Source organism: Ovis canadensis, chromosome 4 (genome assembly GCF_042477335.2).
Source record: "Ovis canadensis isolate MfBH-ARS-UI-01 breed Bighorn chromosome 4, ARS-UI_OviCan_v2, whole genome shotgun sequence".
In the NCBI taxonomy this organism is placed as follows: Eukaryota; Metazoa; Chordata; class Mammalia; order Artiodactyla; family Bovidae; genus Ovis; species Ovis canadensis.
The window spans coordinates 123,400,089-123,417,950 of NC_091248.1; positions in this window are offsets into that span (position 1 = coordinate 123,400,089).

Below are 17,862 nucleotides of genomic sequence, written 5' to 3' on the forward strand. Positions count from 1 at the left end.
TGTCTTGGATTAAAAAGGAGAACTCTCTAACATATTTTCCACCATAATATAATTTCTAAAAAATATCCTATAAAAGAGTTGACTCATTGGAAAAGACTCTGATGCTGGGAGAGATTGGGGGCAGGAGGAGAAGGGGACGACCGAGGATGAGATGGCTGGATGGCATCATGGACTCAATGGACGTGAGTCTGAGTGAACTCCAGGAGATGGTGATGGACAGGGAGGCCTGGCGTGCTGCGATTCATGGGGTCGCAAAGAGTCGGACACGACTGAGCGACTGAACTGAACTGAACTGAACTGAATTTCCTCCATAGTTTCATATGCTTAATAATTTTTCCCCTATTTTTATAATACAGTTATAAAAATATTAAGGAATACACAGAAGCATGTGAGAAAGTAAAAATATCCTCAGTTTCATGAAGAAGCACCATTACTATTTTTGTAATGCTCTTTTTTAAGAGTTTCAAAAGTATGCATTTTATTTTTAATAGTTCATTTTCATTTTATTGGAGTATAGTTGATTTTTAATGTGTTATTTTCATGTGTACACAAAGTGATTCAGTTATACATAGATTCATTCTTTTTCAGACCTTGTTATCTATTTTATACATAGCAATATGTGTATGCTAATCCCAAACTGCTAATTTATCTCCTCACTATATTTCCCCTTTTATAACTATAAGTTTGTTTGGGTTTGAAATCTATGAGTCGGTTTCTCTTTTATAAGTAAGTTTGATCATATTATTTTTAAATTAGATTCCACATATGAGTGATATCATATTATATTTGTCTTCCCATCTGGCTTATTTTGCTTAGTTATGCTCATCTCTAGACCCATCCATGTTGCTGCAAATGGCATTATTTCATTCTTTTTTATGGCTGAATAATATTCCATTGTGTATGTAGACCACATGCTCTTTATCCATTCCTCCATTGATGGACACTGAGGTTGCCTCTCTATCTTGGCTGCTGTAAATAGTACTGCAATGAACCTTAGGGTGCATTTATCTTTTTGAAATATAGTTTTCTCTAGATATGTGGCCAGGAGTTGGATTGCTGGATCATATGATGGCTCTATTTTTGCTTTATTAAGGAACCTCCATACCGTTCTCAGTAGTGGTTGTACCAATTTACATTCCCACCAACAGTGTAGGAAGGTTCCCTTTTCTGGACACCCTCTCCAACATTTATTATTTGTAGACATTTTGATGATGGCTATTCTACTGTTGTGAGGTGACACTTCATTGTACTTTTGATTTTCATTTCTCTGATGTTGAGCATCTTTTCATGTGCTTTTTATTCATCTGTATGTTTTCTTTGGAGAAATGGCTATTTAGATCTTCTGCCCATTTTTTATTTTTTTAAAAATAGAGCTGCATGAGCTATTTGTATATATTGCAGATTAATTTCTTATTATTTGCTTCATTTGCAAATATTCTGTACCATTTGGTGGATTGTCTTTTCATTTTGTTTATGGTTTCCTTTCCTGTGCAAAAGATTTAAGTTTAATAGCTTCCCTTTGTTTTTGTATTTATTTTCATTACTCTAGGAGGTGTAACAAAAAAGATATTGCTACAGTCAATGTCAAAGAGTGTTCTGCCTGTGTTTTCCTCTAAGAGTTTTATAATGTATGGACTTACATCTAGGTCTTTGATCAATTTTGAGTTTATTTTTGTATATGGTGTTATAGAGTGTTCTAATTTCATTCTTTTACAGTGCTGCCCAGTTTTCCCAGCACCAGTTATTGAAGCTACTTTCTTTTCTCCAGTGTATATTCTTACCACCTTTGACATAGATTAATTGACTATAGGCATGTAGGTTTATTTCTGTGCTTTCTCTCCTATTCCATTGATCTATATTTCATTTTTGTGCCAAATCCATACTGTCATGATGACTATAGTTTTGTACTGGGTTGGCAAAAAAGTTTTTGTTTCCATGTTACAGAAAAACAAACAAACAAAAAATTTTCTTGGCCAAGCCAATACTGTTGTTTGAAGTCAGGGAGCCTCATTCCTCCAGCTCTGTTTTTCTCTCTCCTCAGGATTGCATTGGCTATTCAGGGTTTTTGTCTTTCTTTAAAATTAAAAAAAAAAAAAAAAGTTCTACTTCTGTGAAAAAAATGCTTTGGTAGTTTAATCAGTTCAGTTCACTTCAGTTGCTCAGTCATGTCCGACTCTTTGCGACCCATGAATCACAGCACACCAGGCCTCCCTGTCCATCACCAGCTCCCAGAGATCACTCAGACTCACGTCCATTGAGTCAGTGATGCCATCCAGCCATCTCATCCTGTCGTCCCCTCCTCTTCCTGCCCCCAATCCCTCCCAGCAACAGGGTCTTTTCCAATAAGTCAACTCATCACATGAGGTGGCCAAAGTACTGAAGTTTCAGCTTTAGCATCATTCCTTCCAAAGAAATCTCCTTGCAGTCCAAGGGACTCTCAAGAGTCTTCTCCAACACCACAGTTCAAAAGCATCAATTGTTTGGTGCTCAGCCTTCTTCATAGTCCAACTCTCACATCTATACATGACCACTGGGAAAAACATAGCCTTGACTAGACAGATCTTAGTTGGCAAAGTAATGTCTCTGCTTTTGAATATGCTATCTAAGTTGGTCATAACTTTTCTTCCAAGGAGTAAGCGTCTTTTAATTTCATGGCTGCAGTCACCATCTGCAGTGATTTTGGAGTCCAGAAAAAAAAAAAAAATCTGATGCTGTATCCACTCTTTCCCCATCTATTTCCCATGAAGTGATGGGACCAGATGCCATGATTTTCATTTTCTGAATGTTGAGATTTAAGACAGTTTTTTCACTCTCCACTTTCACTTTCATCAAGAGGCTTTTTAGTTCCTCTTCACTTTCTGCCATAAGGGTGGTGTCATCTGCATATCTGAGGTTATTGATATAGGCATAGGTAATTTGATAGGGATTGCAATGAATCTATAGATTGCCTTGAGTATTGTAATGATTGTATATAATGTTCTTTTATATGCCATTATAGATTTGCCCTAAACCCTCACCCACATATTTTTTATATATGTTTACCCTAGGGATATCTTTTTTTCTAGTTCAGTTCAGTTCAGTTGCTTAGTCATATCCGACTCTTTGAGACCCCATGAACTGCAGAATGCCAAGCCTCCCTGTCCATCACAAACTCCTGGAGTTCACTCAAACTCATGTCCATTGAGTCAGTGATACCATCCAATCATCTCATCTTCTATCATCCCCTTCTCCTACTACTCTCAATCTTTCCCAGCACTGGGGTCTTTTCAAATGAGTCAGCTCTTCACATCAGGTGGCCGAAGTTTTGGAGTCTCAGCTTCAACACCAGTCCTTCCAAGGAACACCCAGGACTGATCTCCTTTAGGATGGACTGGTTGGATCTCCTTGCAGTCCAAGGGACTCTCAAGAGTCTTCTCCAACACCACAGTTCAAACCATCAATTCTTTGGTGTTAAACTTTCTTTATAGTCCAACTCTCACATCCATACATGACTGCTGGAAAAACCATAGCCTTTACTAGACAGACATTTGTTGGCAAAGTAATATCTCTGCTTTTCAATATGCTGTCTAGCTTGGTCATAATTTTTCTTTCAAGAAGTAAATATATTTTAATTTCATGGTTGCAATCACCACCTGCAGTGATTCTGGAGCCCCCAAGAATAAATTCAGCCACTGTTTCCACTGTTTACCCATCTATTTGCCATGAGGTGATGAGACCGGATGCCATGATCTTAGTTTTCTAAATGTTGAGCTTTAAGCCAATGTTTTCACTTTCCTCTTTGACTTTCATCAAGAGGCTCTTTAGTTCTTCCTCACTTTCTGCCATAAGTGTGGTGTCATCTGCATATCTGAGGTTATTGATATTTCTCCCAGCAATCTTGATTCCAGCTTGTGCTTCTTCCTGCCGAACATTCATACAATATGACCCTCCATTTCTGTCCTAGGCAGACGTCCAAGCACAGATTTGCACACAGAGGCACATATAAGCTTTGTAGAAAAGTCAAATGAAATATCCTAGGGAGGTGAAGCCTTCACTTATCCCCTGCAAATCTGAACAAGGTTGAAGAGACCTCTAGGCTTTCCAAAACTTGTGAAGCATATGTGAAAATGTGAGAAATTGAATGATATAAATTGAACCATACATAAATTATACCAAATGGAATAGGTTGAACAAGGATATTTATAAGCATATTATATGAAAGGGAATGATTTTTCAAAATACATAGTAACAAAGCTCTAGAGCTCTTTAGAGGACTACAACTCAACTAAAAGGAAATTAGTAAATAATATTAATGTAAGTTTTTAAACTCAAAATCTATAATTTGTTTTGTTTCAGTTGCTAAGTCGTGTCTGAATCTTTGTGACTCAAGAACTGTAGCCCAAAAGGCTCCTCTGTCCATGGGATTTCCCAGGCAAGAATACTGGAGTGGGTTGCCATTTCCCTCTCTATGGGCTCTCTGACACAGGAATTAAGTTCACATTTTTCTGCCTTGGCATGAAGATTGTTTACCATGGGTTACCAAGAAGCCCCCAAATGAACCATAAATACATGTAAATATGTTCAGTGTCAGCATAAAGAAAATAAAAAGTAACAACTAGATGGTCTGAATAACAGTTATTAAGATAACACATACTTCTGTGGCAAATGCAAGGGAAGTGTCTTAATCATGAATACTCATGAAAATATTGATTGGTTTTCATTATTTTGGAAGAGAAATCTCAAAAGTATCTGCTAAAACTTAAAATACTCATAGGCATTCAAATAAAAGGGGAAATGTTATTATAACATATCTTAATAGGCAAAATATTAGGAAATAAATAGTGGTACTGATGACTAAATTAAGATATATGAAAGTTAAAGTATGATTTATATCTCTAATTAGAGGGATTTTTTTAGATGCTATTATGACTCTGATGCTGAGAGGGATTGGGGGCAGGCGGAGAAGGGGACAACAGAGGATGAGATGGCTGGATGGCATCACTGACTTGATGGACATGAGCCTGAGTGAACTCTGGGAGTTGGTGATGGACAGGGAGGCCTGGCGTGCTGCAATTCATGGGGTCGCAAAGAGTCAGACACAACTGAGCGACTGAACTGAACTGATCTGAGAAGAGCACGATGCATAAAAGTGTCTTAAATGCCCCATACTTGTTACACGAAAGTGGCAAAGATCTACTTTATGTGTGCATATGTATAGTAATAATAATATTATGAACCTGAGATTCCCCATCAGGTTAACAGTAGTTATATAGTAGGTAGAGGGAAATAGAAAGTACAGCTGCTGCTGTTAAGTTGCTTCAGTGATGTCCGGCTCTGTGCAACCCCATAGACGGAAGCCCACCAGGCTCCCGTGTCCCTGGGATTCTCCAGGCAAGAACACTGGAGTGGGTTGCCATTTCCTTCTCCAATAGAAAGTGAGAGGGTTGTAAATAAAAATAATATCAAAATGCTATAAAATATAGAATATACAAAGATGATGCTATGAAAGTGCTGCCCTCAATAAACCAGCAAAATTGGAAAACTCAGCAGTGGCCACAGAACTGGAAAAGGTCAGTTTTCATTCCAATCCCGAAGAAAGGCAATGTAGAATGCTCAAACTATCTCACAATTGCACTCATCTCACACAATACTAAAGTAAGGCTCAAAATTCTCCCAGTCAGGCTTCAGCAGTACATGAACCATGAAATTCCAGACGTACAACTTGATTTTAGAAAAGGCAGAGGAACCAGAGATCAAATTGCCAACATCTGCTGGATCATCAAAAAAGCAAGAGAGCGCCAGAAAACTCTATTTCTGCTTTATTGACTATGCCAAAGCCTTTGACTATGTGGATCACAATAAACTGTGGAAAATTCTGAAAGAAATGGGAATCCCAGACCACCTTACCTGCTTCCTGAGAAATCTGTATGCAGGTCAGGAAGCAACAGTTAGAACTGGACATGGAACAACAGACTGGTTCCAAATAGGAAAAGGAGTACGTCAAGGCTGTATATTGTCACCCTGCTTATTTAACTTCTATGCAGAGTACATCATGAGAAATGCTGGGCTGGAAGAAGCACAAGCTGGAATCAAGATTGCCGGGAGAAATATCAATAACCTCAGACATGCAGATGACACCACCCTTATGGCAGAAAGTGAAGAACTAAAGAGCCTCTTGATGAAAGTGAAAGAGGAGAGTGAAAAAGTTGGCTTAAAGCTCAACATCAGAAAACTAAGATCATGGCATCTGGTCCCATCACTTCATGGGAAATAGATGGGGAAACAGTGGAAACAGTGGATGACTTTATTTTTCTGCACTCCAAGATCACTGCAGATGGTGATTGTAACCATGAAATTAAACGATGCTTACTTCTTGAAAGAAAAGTTATGACCAACCTAGATAGCATATTGAAAAGCAGAGATATTACCTTGCCAACAAAGGTCCATCTAGTCAAGGCTATGGTTTTTCCAGTGGTCATGTATGGATGTGAGAGTAGGACTATGAAGAAAGTTGAGTGCCAAAGAACTGATGCTTTTGAACTGTGGTGTTGGAGAAGACTCTTGAGAGTCCCTTGGACTGCAAGGAGATCCAACCAGTCCATCCTAAAGGAGATCAGTCCTGGGTGTTCATTGGGAGGACTGATGTTGAAGCTGAAACTCCAATACTTTGGCCACCTGATGGGAAGAACTGACTCATTGGAAATGACCCTGATGTTGGGAAAGATTGAAGGCAGAAGGAGAAGGGGTGACTGAGGATGAGATGGTTGGATGGCATCACTGATCAATGGACATGAGTTTGGGTGAACTCCAGGAGTCGGTGATGGACAGGGAGGCCTGGTGTGCTTCAGTTCATGGGTCACAAAGAGTGGGACATGACTGAGTGACTGAAATGGACTGAATTGTATAGGTGTGTTTAACTTTTTCAGGGAAAGCCAAGTTATTTTCCATACTATGTTTACTGTTTTACGTACCTACCAGTAGGGATTTAAAAATGCTGCAGTCTTGCCAATAATTTGTTTGGCTTGGGTTTTGAAGTTTAGACATTCTAAAAAATGTGGAGTATTATCAGATTATGATTTTAATTTGTACATTTTTATAAATAATTTTGAATAACATTTCAAATGCTTATGCAACATATAGTTCTTCCTTAGTGAATAATAATGTTTCTATTTAAATATTTTACACATCTTCTAATGAGTTGCTGGTTTTCCTATTATTGAATTTTTAGATATTCAGAAAATGAGGTTTTTGTCAGATATATAATTTTTTCCAGTTGTGGCCTATCTTTGCATTATGTTAACATACCAGCAGTATGTTCAAATACCAGCAGTTCTTATTTTGATAAAACACAATTTATCAATTATTTTATTTATTTATCATGTTTCTAAGAAATCTTGGCCTAATGCTAAACCACAAATATTTTTTTGATTTCTTGTAAAAGTTTGGTGTTTATATTTAGGTTCATGATCCATGTTATATAAATTTTATAAGTGATTCAAGGCATGGACTATTATACCTCTTATGAATTTTTATATTTAATTTACCGAAGTGAGACATGTTGGTCTGTATTTTTCTTTGTGGGAAAGATAAATACAAATTATTGATTGAAGGATATATACAATTTATTCTTATAACGTGTTTCTTCTTGAATGAGCATGTGTATTTTTTGTCTTTTAATTTGTTATATTACATCTAATATTTAAAGCGAGCATTTTGTAAGCAAAATATGGTTAGGTCTTGCTTTTAATCCCCTTTCGCAAACACTGTCTACTAAACAGTTTATATCATTTAACAGGATCATTACCATGATTGGATCTAAACCCATCATTTGCTATTTGTTTTTTGTCCTGTTTGTTCCTACTCCACGTACTTCCACTGTAATGTATCATTCTGGATTAATTTGGTGTATTTTATTTTACTTTGTCTCCTTTGTTGAATTATTGGCTATAAGTCTTTTTTTTTTTTGGTGTTTTTGTTTATATTGTGCATTTTAGCTTATGGTAATCTACTTTGAAATTCCATCATGCCACTTCACACAAAATATAAAAACCTGACAGCATTGTTCTGTCATTTTTCCTTTATTGGCCAATGTCTTTATTGTCGTATATATGTTACAAAGTGCACAACGCAACATTATTTTTATTTCCATGACTATATCTTCAAGCCCATTGATCTTTTATTCTGAAATGTCTGATCTGCCATTAATCCTATCCAGTGCACTGTGTATTAGATATCCTAATAGGTTTCATCTCTAGAATTAAATTTGCATCTTTGATTTTTCTATGTTTTATAAAATGCTCTCTTTTTCTGCAGCTTCTTATATGTAGTGCAGTCGTAGTAAGTGTTTTAGTAGTACTATCACTCATTATTGTTAAATTGATTTGGGGGGATTAATTTTGATTCATTTTTTCCTCATTGTGGGTCATATTTTCCTGCTTGTTTGCATACCTAGTAATTTTTAACTGAATGCCTTCTTGTGTCTGTATGCATCCTCCACCATGAACAGAACAGCCTGGTGGGCTACAGTCTATAGGGTCACAAAGACCTGGACATGACTGAGTGGCTAAGCACACACTCATTCTTATAAATAGTGCTGAACTTTGTTTGTTACAGTTAAGTTACCTGAAAATAGTATGATATTTTCCTATCTTGATTTTTAAGTTTTGTTAGGCAGGACCGAAACAATTTTAGTTTGGGTCTAAATTTCCCCCAATTTAGGGACAAATTCCTTTTGAGGAATCTACCCAATGACCTGTGAATTATGAGCTTTCCCACTCTGTGGGAATAGGAACCACACTTGGCATCAGGTGAGCACTGAAGATTATTTCTCTTTTTATTTTAGATGGTTGTTCTCATGGTCTCAGGTAGTTTCTTCATCATGAAAACTGATCAGTACTCAGCTCAAGGGGGACCATCTGCACATCTCTAGATTGCTTACTCCGTGCAGCTTTCTCCTCTCAAGTCTCTGCCTTTCTTTAATCTAGACTCTTGTCCTTTTCAGACTTTCAACACCCACTTCTCAACTCATGGAGGAATCATCCTTTGCCTGGGTTTCACCCTACTGTGACACAGCCTGGAAATTCTCTCCAGACAGTGCATTGTAGCAGTTATAGTTCCTTTGTTTGTGAACCATCTTACAGGAAATACTGCCTCTAGTTGCTTAATCCCCAATGCTTTGGAGTGTTATTTATATATTGCATAGATTTTTAGTTGAACTGGGAGTGCAGATTTGGGTGCTATTACTTTATCCTGGTTGTAAGCAGAAGAGGAATTTAATACAGATGTTTTTCAAGATTGAAAGGAGAAAAATTCCAAGAATCACTATTGTTAACAGATGGTACTCTACTGTTAAACAGGCCTGTAGTGTGTAATTTTTGCAGCTGCTCTTTTGTTGCTAAGTCATGTCTGACTCTTTGTGACCCTCATGGACTGTAGCCTACCTGGGTAGTTTATTATAAAGAACTCTAAAAGTCATATTCAACTTAACACAGCTCTTCTATAGTTTATGTACAGTTTTCTTATATATAAAGACTAAAGGATATTTCCCCACGTATTTTACTGAGAAGGAGACAAAGGAGACTAATTAAGGAAGATAAAAAGTCATAATTGTTTTAAAAGTAAGCCATTAAAAGAAAGAACACAATTTGGAAGCTTTCTAAAAATATGCTTATTTCCAACCTTGGAATTTTTGGTCTAATTTTAATGTGTATTGTACTTTATTTCATTAACAAATAAAAACTTCAAATTCACCTACAGGGTATGTGTTTTTATTTGTTATCACTTTTATTGTTCCTTTTACATTCTGGACTTCTACTCCGTAAAGTTGCAGAGATATATACAATTGCCATGAAAAATGGAACTATATTGTTTAAGCAAGTCATATATTTATATAAAGCACAAATAATTTAGAATTCTATTTGGTATTTCAATATTTTTATCTACTTTGTAATTTAATTATAGTAACTCCATGATTAGTGCTCTGTGTTTTTCTGCAATAAACAAACCATTTATCTTTATTAACTTCTCTACATGGGATATATTTTTGTGGCCAAGACCAAGAAATAAGAGCACTCAGTTTCATACAGCTTATTTATTAACTGTTTACATTTTCTTAAATTAAAATACCTAGTGTCTTTGTTGTTGTTGTTGCTTTTATAAGTATTGGAAACATTAAATAAGAAAATTAAAACTTCAGAAAGACCTACTCCTTGGTTTGGGATAAATTTATTATCTAAACCAATTAAAAATTAGTTTTAGGCATGTGGATAGAATGTCACATTTCCAACTTCCCCTAAAGAAATATTTCTGTTTTCCCATTATGATGAAATAAAACAAGAAAAAAAAGACAAAACAAAAAAAAAAACCTTACAACCTCAGATATTGAGACTCACAGATAATCTGATGCCAGGATGTGGAAAAAAGGTAATAATGATAAAAAGTGAGATGGAATTGGATGGAAAAATAAAAAGGCTGGCTTCAAGGTATGGTAAATTCTGCCTTTATTTTCTGAAAATAGAGTATCTGAGAAGGCAGATATTATCTGAAATTCTATAATTGGTTCTCTGACCACTGATACAGAGATTTAATACCTGGATCAGGAATTTCCAGAGGAGAGAAGGCCTTGGGTTTCAGCAGAATTAATTGAGAGGTTTTATTTTTCAAACTATACTTACCTGTTAGAGAAGAAGTTAAACATGAGAGAGGAGAGTTGCTTTTTGAGCCTGATTATGAAGACCTGACTCCTGCATCTTCTGCTAACTTCACACCATGAGTCAAATTGCTTTCTGTACACTAGAATCTTTAGCTATAAATGGGGTCCAAAGTAAACTATGGAATTGTTTTGAAGTTGCAATAATACCTCAATAAATGTTAAATATTAGCTAGTACATTAACAACAATTATTATTACTATTATTATTATCAATCATAGAGAGCTATACTCACAAATGGAAATGTTTCATACTACTTAGAAATGATGGGATAGAAAACTAAATGAGAATTTCAACTATCAATAAGAAAATTTGACATCTACCCTCCACAACCCAACAGAGGGTGAATAAAGAATGTGTGTGTTAGTCACTCAATTGTGTCTGACTCTTTGCCACCCATGGGCTGTAGCCCACCAGGCTCCTTTGTCCACGGAATTCTCCAGGTGAGAATACTAGAGTAGGTTGCCATTTCCTTCTCCAGGGCATCTTCTCCACTGAGGGATCAAACCCAAGTCTCTTGTATTGCAGGCAGATTCTTTACCATCTCAGTCACCAGGAAATATGCTCACTCATATATTTACTTGCCCTATATTGCGCTGTGGAGAAGGACATGGCAACCCACCCCAGTATTCTTCCCTGGAGAATTCCATGGACAGAGGAACCTGGCTGTAGTCCTTGGAGTTGCAAATAGTTGGACAGGACTGAGCAACTAACATATTGCCCTGATTGTTTATTTATTTATTTTTTATTTTCTACCTTTGTGAAGTAAGTGATAGTCTTTATAATGTTAAGAAAGGCCTCTCCTACTTCTGCCTTGTTGAGAATTTTATAATGAATCAGTGTTGGATTTTAAGAAATGCTTCCTGTTCATGGGTTGATCTGATCATGTGCTTGGCGTTTCCTTACATTTTCATGTGATAGATGACTTAATCGACTTCTAAATGTTGAAATAATCCTACATGGTTGAAGTAAATCTCAACTTTGTTGTACAGGTTTTTTATTGTTGGATCCCATTGGCTGATATATTTTTGAAATCTAGTTTTAGTTTTCCTTTCATGTAAGAGCTTCATCTGATATTGTTATTAAGATAACGATGGCTTCGTAGATTGAATTAGAATGTGTTACCCTTGCTTCCATTTGGATAAGATTCTGGAGGTATGCTATTACTTTTTCATTAGTTGTCTGATAGAATTCACAAGTGAAATCAATTGGACCTGCTACTTTCTATTTTGGAAGGTTATTAATTATTGATTCCATTGTATCCTGAAAACATATTTTCTATGGCTTATGGTCTTTTAATTAGTGTGATCTGTCCTATTCAACAGTCCATATGAGCCTTAAAAATATGTATATTTTGCTATTGCAAGATAGAGAATTCTTTCATTGTAAATTACATCGATTGATTAATAATGCTTTTTAGATCAATTTTACCCTTGTTAGTTTTATGCCTACTTGGCATACCAATTACCAAAAAAAAAAAAAAAGACACAATTAAGAAAATATACACTAATAATAGTGGATCTATCTGTCTCCTTCCAATTCTGTTTTTCTTTTTATTTTGTGAAATTCTGTTGTCAGGTACATAGTAATTTAGGATTTTTCTTGGAGAATTGCCCTTTTTATTGCTATTTTACATTCTTTCTTATCTCTAATGATTAGCTTCATCTAAATTTTTGTTGGGAAATAATTTAGGTACTCACGATTTCTGTTTATAATTGTTATCAGGGTGTATTTTTCTCCTTCCCTTTACTTTTATGTGATCCCTTACTTTGAAAGTGTCCTACTTATAGACTATGCTGTTTTTAAATTCTAAATGAAATGACAAAAGCTGATTGAGTCTATGTTTAGTGAAGCGAGTTGTATAGTATAATGTGCATCCTCAGTGGTGTCCAACTCTTTGCAACCCTCTGGACTATAGCCACTCAGGCTCCTCTGTGCATGGAACTTTCTAGGCAAGGATAGTAGAGTGGGCTTCCATTTCCTACTCCAGGGGATCTTCCTGACCCAGGGATCAAACTGGTGTCTCCTGCATTGACAGGTGGATTCTTTACCTCTGTACCTTCTTGGAAACCCAAATTCACTTTGTAGTGCATTGAGTTATATGAGTTGTTTATATATTTTAAATGTTAACCCCTTGTCAGATACAATTTGCAAATATTTTCACCCATTTAATAGGTTGTCTTTTCGTTTTGTTGACATTTCCTTTGCTGTCCAGAGTGTTTTTGTTTGTTTGTTTTCTCTAGTTTGATGTGTCCCATTGTCTATTTTTGCTTTCATTGCCTTTGGTTTTGTTGTCATAAGCAAAAAAAAAAAAAAAAAACACCCCAAACACTGATGTCACAGAACTTTGTTTTCTTTTATAAGTTTAATGATTTCTGGTTTTACATAGTTTTAATCCATATTAGATTAATTTTTGTGTAGGCTATAAGTTATCGGTACAACTTTATTCTTTTACTTGTATTTGTCCAGTTTTCTCAGCATCATTTATTGAAGAGGCTGTCATTTTTCCATCGTATATTCTTGGCTCTATTGTTGTAAATTAATTGACCGGTTTATACATGGGTTTATTTTTATTTCTCAAGATTGCTTTAGCTATTTTCAATTTCTGTGTCCCATACAAATCTTAGGATTGTTCTATTTTTGTGAAAAATGCTATTGGAATTTAGATAGAGTTTCCATTGAATCTGTAGATTGCTTTGCATAGTGGACATTTCAACAGTATTAACTCTTCCAATTCATGAGTATGCCTTTTCATATGTCTGTGTCTTCTGTTTATTTCATTAATGTCCTATAGCATTCAGTGTACAGGACTTTCACCTCCTTGGTTAAGTTTCTTCCTAGGTATTTTATTCTTTTTTTAATGAAATTTTAAATAGGACTTTTTTCTTAAATTCTTACTTTTCTTTCCTTGATAGTATATAGAAACACATCAGAAATTTGTATATTGATTTTGTGTCCTTCAGTGTTACTATTTTTTATTATTTCTAATAGTTTTTTTTTTTTGATGGAGTCTTTAGGATTTTCTATGCATGAAATCATGTCACCTGCAAATAGTGACAATTTAATTTCTTTCTTACTTGGAAGGCTTTTAATTTGTCTTTCTTGCAGAATTGCTCTGGCTAACACTTCCAATACAATGTTGAATAAGAGTTCAAAAGTAGGCATCTTTGTTCATCATTAGAAACACACTAAGCTTTCTGAATCTGGATGTATTTCCTTCATCAGGGTGGGGAAGTTTTCAGCTTCTCTTTCTCCAGGTAAGTTTTCTGTCCTGCTCTCTATTTTGTTTCCTTCTGTGATGGGGACGTTAGTGCACTTGATGTTGCTCCATAAGTCCCTTAAGTTATTGTCAACATTTTTAATTCTTTATTTTTCTTCCTTGACTGGGTGGATTCTCTGATGTGTCTTCAAGTTAACAGATCTATTCTTCTGCTGTTCTAGTCTGCCGTTGCTCTCCTCTACTGTATTATTCAGCTTTGTGACTCTTATTGGCACTTTCTTATATTTTCTTTCTCTTCCTTGAAATTCTCACTTTGTGTATACATTCGTCTCCTATGTATGGTGAACACTGTTAAACAACCACTATTTTGAATTCTTTATCAGGTAAATTTCTTTCCTCCTCTTTATTAAGGTATTTTACTGATGTGTTATTTTACCCTTTCATTTAGAACATCTTTTGTTTCCTCATTTCCCTTTTACTTTCTGATTTAGTTTCTGTGCATTAAACATCCACTTCTCTGAGACTTGGAGTGGTCTCATCTAAGAGACATATCTTATTCTTTCCATAACTCTTTGAGGTTGTCTCTCAAATCTTTGTAACTGTCCAAGCAGCCTGGTATATTGTGTGACTCAAAGTTGTTGGAGGTGTGGCGACAATTGTTGGTGTTCCCAAGGGGAAGATCTGAGTAGCTAGATTAGGTTGATTAAAAGCTGCTGCCTGAGGTTCTGGCTTCTAAAGTTTGAACACTTCAATTCAGTTAGCTATGGTGTTGTGGGTCTCATGGATGCAAGGCCTGTTGGATTTCAAATCTTGATGCTTTAGGGGTTCATCTCCCAGCTGTAGGTCTTAAAAGTTGGACTGTCAGATGAGTTCAAACTCTACTCCTCAGTGAGAAACTTAGGGATTTGAGTTCCCTCCCAGTTGTGGGTTTCCAGGTAACTCAGTGTTAAAGAATCTGCCTGCTAATGCGCGAGATTCAGGAGATGTAGGTTAAGTCTCTGGGTTGGGAAGATAACCCTGGAGTAGGAAACAGCAACCCATTCCAGCATTCTTTCCTAGGAAAGAATGGACAGAAAAGTGGGCTGTAGTCCATGAGGTCACAGAAAGAGTTGGACACAACTGAGCACGCACTGGAGCAAGCATGCCAGGTGTGGAGTGTATGGTGACATCGTGACTCAGCCTCTCCTACTTACTTCAAAGTGAGTTTTCTCTTGTTCAACCAATGTGTAGGAGTTACTCGGCAGGTTTCTTCCCAGAATAAGTTGTTCCATATGTAGTTATAGATTTGGTTACATCCATGGGAAGAGGTGAGTTTTAGGGTCCTCCTAAGATGTCATGTTGAACCTGAACTTCTCATTGAATTTTCACTGCAATTAAAGGTTCCATTCCATATTCAGATACCTGAAACATATATTTTATGTTTACAATGTACTGGCCATTCTGCTAGATAGTAGGGTGTTAAAGATGAAATCAGCATAGGATTTATCCTCGGGAATTTCAAAGTCTCTACTTTGGAACTACATAAAAGACAAAAAACCTGGAATGAAGTAAGACCCAGGAACCTGAAAAGTAGGGTGCTGTAAAATTTAAAAATGTCAGTTCCCAAAAGAAAGAATGAGTCTTATCCAGCTTCTGCCAGTAGGTAGTAGTACATAGTCAATAGGAGCACAGGTTAGAGCATTCAAATCCCAGTTCCCCCTATCACTAGCTTTACTAACCTTGGTTACGTTACTTACCATGTCTAAAGATTTAAAAGCACTTCAAACACATTGCTTTGCTCTGCATCTATTATTTTATTTCTATCATTTCTCTTTTAATTACTTAATATGTCACTGACCTTGCTTAAATGAAATTACATTTCTTTTGTATAAACAAGTTATTATGGCATAGAACTTCACTAGCAACCTGTGACAAATTCACTTTTGAGTCAAATGAGACTAAAGTTTGAACACTTCAATTCAGTTAGCTATGGTGTTGTGGGTCTCATGGATGCAAGGCCTGTTGGATTTCAAATCTTGATGCTTTAGGGGTTCATCTCCCAGCTGTAGGTCTTAAAAGTTGGACTGTCAGATGAGTTCTGACACAAACTCCTATCCATGTGTCCTGGACAAGTCTCCAGGTCCTTACCTTCTCCTTGTCCTAGTAGCTGGCCTTGATGGTGAGTACCTTCAGCATATTGATGCTTTACCAGCATATTGATACTTATTTTCCTGTTGGTGGTGATCTCTTCTGATGCCCTCATTCTGACTCAGGGAGGGTATATTCTTTTACATAATTATACATAGTATAGCTCGAGTTCAGGCTGTGACTTTTAGAAAGCTTTCCTTATGCTTTGAGATTGAGAAAAATTCAGATGTAGAGCAATATAAAACTTCTGTTAGAATTACTTACTTTTAGGGTCCATAGGTCCAAACATGATGTCAGAGTTCTTAGCTTCTTACTATATGGTCCACTTTAGTCCCCACCACTAGCCTTCTCCAGGTATCTTCACAATTTCTACTTCAGATATAATAATGACCAGACCCTAAAATATGCATGCAAAATGTTACTGTCTCATTTCAAAACTCAGTTTATTCTCTGATCCTTCACAGTTAATATTGGGATTTTTTTTCCTTCATGAATGTACAACTTCTTTCCTAGAGAATACTCCTCCTGCCAATATGTTCCATAGAATTAATTTCCTGTAGTATTGAAGTACATTTCTGAAAACCTGAGTTATCTAGTATTAAATCATATAATAATACATATTAGACATAAATAATCCAGTTCAGGAAGTTTCAAACTGACACCAGATATTGTTTTACAGTCTTTCAACACTCCCATTAATAGAAGGTTAAAAAAGCACAGTATTTACCTGCATATCTGTATTGGCCTGAGGGATGCAAAATGTTTGGACAAGGCACACATATACAACACTTTTATAAAACAAACACTTTGGGGATATAACATATTTACAGGGAAATTCCTTAAATTTGCTGTAGCATTTTTATGACAAATGCATTCACATGTAAAATTATCAGAGAGAACTAGTAAAAGATTACTCTGAAGAATATGACCCTCATATAATTCCCTACCAACAGGTACTAAACTATACAGGTAAAAGTCTAAGGTACAATAAAGAGATGTTCCCTATACAGAGGGGTTCTTCGTACAGACATCAAATTTCACTAATTATACTAAAAGTGGGGATAATTAAAGACCTCTGAGTAAAATTTCTATTCTCTATGAGTAGAATTTAAAAATCAGTTCACATCAGCACAGTACAATGTTACAGACCAATTGATTTATGTTCTCAATGTTGCCCTTTGCTCCGAATATTGCTGGGCTTCCTGAGGTCCAGTTCCTTTTCTAATCCCTTTTATATATAATTGCTTATCACCTAATAAAAGACATAATGTTAGGTATAGCTCAACTGTACTTCCATCTCCACTAGCTTTGTTCTTAGGCATTTTTCCTAAGGCCCCTTTGACTTCACACTGTAGGATGCCTGGCTCTAGGTTTGTGACCACACCATAGTGGTTATCCCAGTCATTAAGAACTTTTTATATATAGTTCGCTGTATATTCTTGCCACCTCTTCTTAATCTCTTCTGCTTCTGTGAGCTCCTTACCATTTCTGTCCTTTATTGTGTCCATCCTTACATGAAATGTTCCTGTGATATCCTCGATTTTCTTGAAGTGATCTCTAGTCTTTCCTGTTCTGTTGTTTTTCCTTCATTTCTTTTCATCATTCACTGAAGAAGGTCTTCTTATCTCTCCTTGCTTTCTCTGAAACTCTGCATTAGTTGGATATATCTTTCCCTTTCTCCCTTTTATTTTGCTTCTCTTCTTTCCTCAACTATCTGTAAATCTTACTCAGACAACCACTTTGCCTCCTTGCATTTTTTTCCCCCCTTGGGGATAGTTTTGGTCACTGCGTCCTGTGCAATGTTACAAACCTCTATCCATATATCTTC